Source organism: Simochromis diagramma, unplaced genomic scaffold (genome assembly GCF_900408965.1).
Source record: "Simochromis diagramma unplaced genomic scaffold, fSimDia1.1 OVJJ01000419.1, whole genome shotgun sequence".
In the NCBI taxonomy this organism is placed as follows: Eukaryota; Metazoa; Chordata; class Actinopteri; order Cichliformes; family Cichlidae; genus Simochromis; species Simochromis diagramma.
In genome coordinates this window covers 5862695-5869160 of record NW_024387244.1, presented here as the reverse complement: position 1 = coordinate 5869160, position 6466 = coordinate 5862695, and the positions used below count along the sequence as shown (strand labels likewise).

Here is a 6466-nt window from a genome sequence, read left to right as displayed (position 1 = left end):
GAAGTGGATATAGGAGGTGACAGTGTCCGTAAACTCGTCCAAGCTGTTAGAAGCAGCCTTCATTGTGTCCCAGTCTGTAGACTCCAAACACGTGCGAAGCTCCTCCACAGCCTCGTTGCTCCACAGTTTTTTTGTCCTCACGACAGGTTTGGAGAGCTTCAGCCTCTGTCTGTACGCGGGGATTAGGTGGATCATGACGTGGTCAGAAAGTCCGAGTGAAGCGCGGGGCACCGCGCGATAGGCCCCGCTGATCGTGCTGTAACAGTGGTCTAATGTCCTCTCCTCTCTGGTCGGGCATTTAATATACTGCTTATATTTCGGAAGCTCATGGCTCAGATTGGCTTTGTTAAAGTCCCCAAGAGCAATGATGAGAGAGTCCGGGAATGTCCGCTCCATGTGGCAGTATCTGCTCCGCGAGTGCGCACTGAGCTGCCTGCGCATCCGCGTCTGGCGGGATGTAAACAGCGGCCAGGATGAATGAAGCAAACTCCCGCGGAGAATAAAACGGTTTGCGGTGAATAAAAAGGTATTCCAGAGAGGAAGAGCAGTGCTGAGCAATCACTGTCACATCTGTGCACCAGCCACTATTAATGTAGAAGCAGACACCTCCACCTTTGGTCTTACCAGAGAGAGAGGCCTGCGCGCAGCAGATGAAAGCCCTCCAGCTTGAGCGCGCAGTCTGGGATGTCCTCACTGAGCCACGACTCCGTAAAACATAGGACACAGGAGGAGGCAAAGTCTCTGTTCATGCTTCTCATCAGGGCCAGTTCGTCTATCTTATTCCCGAGTGAGCGTACGTTGGAAAGGAAGATCCCAGGAAGAGCAGTTCGCAGTCCGCGTCTCCTCAGACGCACGAGTGCGCCGGCTCGCTTTCCTCTCTTTCGGCGTCTCACTTTCCTGATCAGAGTCTGCAGTAAATCTGCCGCAGATGCGACAAATATTGGAAATAGATCCACAGGTGTTGTAGTCCTGTAGTTAAGAAGCTCTTCTCTGGTGTAAGAATATCCAGAGGAGTGCCCAGACACAGAAGAAATGCACAAAAACAAAACAGAAGTAACGCACCGAAGCACCAGGGCATCCATACGCGGCGCCATCTTGGATCATGTGAAACATGTGAAACTAATTGTAATAAAAAATGAACAGGTGGTTAATAGATGTAAAAGAAAGAATCTGAAAACAACACTTTTTTGGTCTAAGTGATCAAAGTAGAAAACAGAACTGATGTTCAAGAACAAACCGTAGCTGCACTAATATTACACATCTCCATTGTTGTGGTGAACAGACATGTTGCTTTTAAAACCACATGCAGTGTGTGACCGTGACTGTTCACTGAGACCATGAACGCCACTTCGCTGAAGCCTTCGCCTTCTTCTTCTTCTTCTTCTTCTAAATTGGAAGCAGAAGGAGCACGAGCTGCTTTGATCTACTGAAAGGAAAAAGCAGAACATCTGAGCTGAAATCATTAAGACAGGAACAAATTCAATGCAGTGTCTCAGGTGGCTTAGCCTGTTACAACTGTTGATACAAGCTAAATACGGTTAACACACAGTGTCAGGGAGCTCCAGTGTGGGAACTAGTGGCTTTAGGTTTGTAGTCATTTAACTTTCATCCATTCATTCATTTAATTCAGGAGGAAGAAATGTCAGGTTGGTGCAGGCTGGTTACATGCATTTGGTCCCATGCTGTCTTTAACTAAATGACTTGGTTCACTTTATGGCTGGGCTGTATGTGGGGTTATATCATGTTATTTGGGCAGGAGTTCCTGTCCTCTGTTAGACTTAGAAAGTTTCTCCATAAGCAGAGTTTCTAACACTTATAGCACATCTGTGGCTGACAGCTTTTTGGTGGCTCTTTTCTCTTTGTGCTGAATATCAACACTGTGATTTCTTAGACTGTAAGCTTTACTTCAGCACAACCAGTTGTAGAAGCTGCCACTCCAAATGTCTTTTGATAACAAGAAAAAAATACCTTTTCAGTCCACGGCCTGAAGTTCTTCTCTGACATCTTCTGCCATCAGCTTTGTCTGCTGGTTTGAAGACAATAAACCACAAAAAAGATGATTTAGTCACTTTGTCCGCATCATGCAGCTCGAATGTGTCGTGTAACGATGTTGAATAGCCGTCGTTATCCCTCTGCTGTGTCAGTAGGATTGTACTGTACAGCATCTCATTGATATGTGAGGAATGCTAATGTACCACGATAACAGACTTACATCATTAAAACATAAAGGACAGGAGATATTTAGATATTTTTATATTTATATTACATTTTATAGCTGATGGATATTACTAAATAGATAGAATTTACTAAATAGCTGGATGAACATGAAAAATATGTCTATAATAACAAATGACCATGAGAGCCAGTAGAATTAATTCAACTGGACACTCAAAAGATGTCCTTAAATGCTCTTTAAGTGGCAGAACAGATGAACAAACAGTTAATCGCTTACTTGAGATGAAATCTGCTCAGCTACTTTGAAAACAGCTTCTAACTGGTTCCTCCTTTAACAGGAGGTTTTTCAGACTGCATGTAGCTGTCCTCTCTGTCAGCTCACACATTTACATTTATGTCACACTTATTTCTGCTTTCCCATTTTATAATTATTACTTACATTTTGATTAGATACCTTCAGTTTGTAAATGATCAGATTACATAATTGGAATACAATGTATCCAATTCAGGGTTGCAGGAGGATGAAGCCTATCCCAGCTGATACAGGACAAAGACAGGCTGCCAGTTTATTGCAGGGCTAACACGATATGTGTAACAGAAAATCCACTTAAATGTTTGATATTTCTTATAATAAGCATAATTATGACTATTATTTAAAGGTTTCTTTATAAATAGATTTTGATTTTTTATAACCTCTAAAATATAAACCTGAGCTGTTAAATTCTGACCTCTGACCTCACTGCAGCTCCCTCTTGGAAGTACGTCTGCTTCTTGTCTTCCCCCAGTGTTGACCGCCTGCCCTTGATATCACGTACTGTACCTGAGGAACAAAAAAGGACAAACACTTGCCTTCATTTAAGAAGTACATTCATACAGAGGTAATCTATGGAAACACACTAGTTCACCCTTTGGGAGATATCAGTTCCTGTGAAACATTTCTGTATATGAACATCATGTGGAGAATGAATGAAATGAGTTCTTCAGGTGACTCAGCAGTCCCACACTGACAAATGAAATCTAGTTAAACTATTAAGCATATTTGCTCTTCTGAAATCTGTGTTAAACAACAACAAACATAAATTAGTAACAAAAATACAGCTGAGTAGAGGCTTTACAAAGCACCAGCAGCCATAATGCTAAATTTTAATCTTCAAATGTTTCTGAGCCGTCTTCAACCTGCTTTTAACACATTACAGTCCCACAGTCAGTGCAGCACTGGTGTCAAGCCAGCCTCCAATTTGAGACTTGCAGTCAAGCCAGCCTCCAGTTTGTTTTACGTTCCCTGTGTATTCAAAGTATTACGGGAATGGATGTGGAAACCGGATTTCAAAATAAAAGCCAACTTCGAGTGAATTAACAGATATGTTTTTTTTTGTTTTTTTTCTCTTTTCTACTTTCTTTTCTTTCTATTTTTACTGCACTTTACATACGTCAACATGTCAAACTGTTTGCAATCTATCTAAAAAGAAACCAATTCAAAGCACGGGCATGGAGGACTTCCTGGAAAGTTAGCTGGGAATTTTTTGGCTTCAATTTCACACATATTTGAAGTGCTTTGAGGAAGTTGTGCATTTACTGTCTTTTAAGTAACTCACTCTTGGGATCCGCTTGAATGTATGCTAGTTTCTTTCCTAATTAAATCATGTGAATGTCACCTTGTGGCTTGGTATTCTCAGCAAAACCATGCAGGTAGGTGTTGTGGAAAGGACAGAGCAGCATTATAAACAGTAGGTGCTGTAAAAGGTGGTGTTTGGCAGGTGAGTCAGTGGCTCCTAATATAGAGCCAAGTAGTAGTTGTGGGTGTTAAGTGTTGGAGGTGTGACTGGACTTTTTTTTTTTTTTTTTTTTTTTTGCCTGTCCCGTTTGGCTCTTTTGCCATCAGAATTATTGTCTAAAGGCAAAGAAAGATGCCCAACGGATTTACTTTACCAAATTGACCATCCCAGCCTTGCCGTAATGGTCCATTTGATTCACCTTTTATTGTTTATTTTATTTTCACTTGCTGAATACGGGATAGACTTGACTGGGGGAAAGAAGGGGAGAAAGAAAGAGGGAAAGAGAAACAGCTGAGAAGAGGGACGGGGGAGAAGGGCAAAAAAACAAAAACCAACAGAATGGGCAGAAAAAGAAAAAAAAATGCATCTAATTAACAATTAACAGATATGTTAAGAACATAATAACATATAATTTAGCCTTTTTTTTTTTATTTTACAAACTCTAATGAACGATCTATATGACACAGCCTTGTACCCTAATTGTGCCCTGTCACTATCAAGGCCATCTTAGTTTGGATTTCAAAGTAAAAGCCCTGTGAATCTTCATTTTTGAACTACTCTTTCAATGACTTCATAATGCTCTGAAAAGCAAAAGTCGTATTTCCAAATACTATTTGAACTTTGTATCAACACTTTCCAACCGCAGTCTTTTTCACAGTGATACGATATCAATATCAAGTCAGTCTGATTTTGCTTTTCATAGTAATGGCCCTTTGAAATTGCCGATATTTGACTTAATCTTCTAACGATTCAAAATGCTCTAAAATGAAAAATTCTTGTTTCCACAGGGTAATTCCACTTTAGATCAACAGCATACAACCCCACAGTGATACCATATCAATATCAAGTAATTCTGATTTTGCTTTCAAAAATAAAAGCCCTTTCAAATTGTCCATAATTGACCTAACTTTCAGTGATTTCAAAATGCTCTAAAATGGAAAGTTCCTGTTTCCACAGGGTAATTCCACCTTAGAATTATTCTGGAATGTTTTTTTATTCTTTCTGTTACTCACATTTATATTTTGATGTGCAATGGTGTTAGTTTGAATGACATCTCCAAGGCCCTTTAATTTATAATTGTCTTTTTGGTTTTTTCTTTTTACTTTGTTTGTCAAGTATTCACCACATTTAAAACCCACAAAAAAAAGACAATAGTTAACTTTAAAATTAGTACAGAGGTGGACAATAAACTCAGCTGTGGTGTCTTTCGTCTTATGCAGTCAGAGAGATTATTGAATGTTTGGGTGGATGTATTTTCCTCTGTGGTGGGTTACGATGTGCGCCCACCACCCAAGGCTCCGTGGGGCTTGGTGGTGGTGCTAATGTAGGCCCCCGTCCGGATGGGCCTTTGTGGCTTCCAGGGGTGCCTACTTGGGTCAGCGGGGGACCTGGCCCCACGAGAGAGTACTTTGCCTTCACTTCCCTCCCCTCCTCATCCCCACTCCATCACACCGCCACACATGCAGGGCTTTGGCGTACAGTTGTTTCACTGAGGTGGGTGTGAGACATTCCTGCTGTGTCCCCTTCCGACCACCTGTACCTCAATTTTATTCCACAATCTATACATCAACATCACTTGTGCTGGGCATGCTGAATGGCGTCCAAGGGATGGTCTGTGTATTCAACCTCTCCTAAGTTGCCGGTGCCCACGTCTCAATTTTAAATACATGTAGATGGCAATGTTTCTTGGCAGGGGCCGTGCTGACACCAATATTTATTATCTACTGTTACTTATACTTATCTAGGTTGTGGATGTGATACTTGCTGTTGTGTACTGTGTTATATTTTTGCTTGTTTTCTTTTCTGTTTTTTTCTTCCAGTAGGTAATCCAATGGAATTTACTGTCTTGTGTCACCGTCCCACATCCCCTCTGTTTTTCCCCATCTTTTGAACGTCTCTTGTCTAAGTCTTAATATTTCCTATCAACCACTTATGTGTATTCCTTTGATAATAACTGCAAATTTAAATTTTACAATAAAATGATTGAATAAATAGAGATATTTTAAAATTTTAATCAAGTGGAGCAATATTGCAAAGCCATAATGGTCCACTTGAAAAAAACTAAATCTGTTGGAGAGCCTATACCGCCCACTACTGGACATGCGAGCTTTGAGTGTCTGACTCTGTCGACACTCCAAAAACTAGAGGTGAAAACATGTCATTTTAAACATAAAAGTCTTGTGCAGAAAAAATGCCGAAGAAGGAGAAGGGGTGAGTTCGTTTTTTAAGTATAAACTTTAAATATTAACTTTTAAAATTTGCTAACAAAGTAGTTCATCTCCAATTACATGTAATTGAGTAATCAAGTCTTGTAGCTAGGGATGGGTACCGGTGTCCGGTGCCATAAACGGTAGTAACCAGACCGAAAAGCAGCGCACATTTCGGTGCTTTATTTCGGTGCTTTTTTTTCCTGAGCTGTGATACACTTCTAGCCAATCATTTTATGTTTCCGAGGATAGTAGGCGGGGCCAGGTACGTACGTTCTTATAGAGCAGAGCTACAGATTAAAAATGCCC

The 6466-nt window shown here is 40.7% G+C and overlaps 1 long non-coding RNA gene across 1 annotated transcript; it reads right to left on the bottom strand.

Annotated features, from left to right (window-relative positions):
• Positions 1–1193: 1193 nt before the first annotated feature.
• On the bottom strand, positions 1194–2516 carry LOC120747146. The gene is made up of 3 exons (XR_005699058.1): positions 2453–2516; positions 1969–2026; positions 1194–1426 (listed from the first exon to the last, which is right to left on the bottom strand). It is a non-coding gene; the product is annotated as an uncharacterized LOC120747146 (long non-coding RNA).
• Between the last annotated feature and the right edge of the window lie 3950 nt (positions 2517–6466).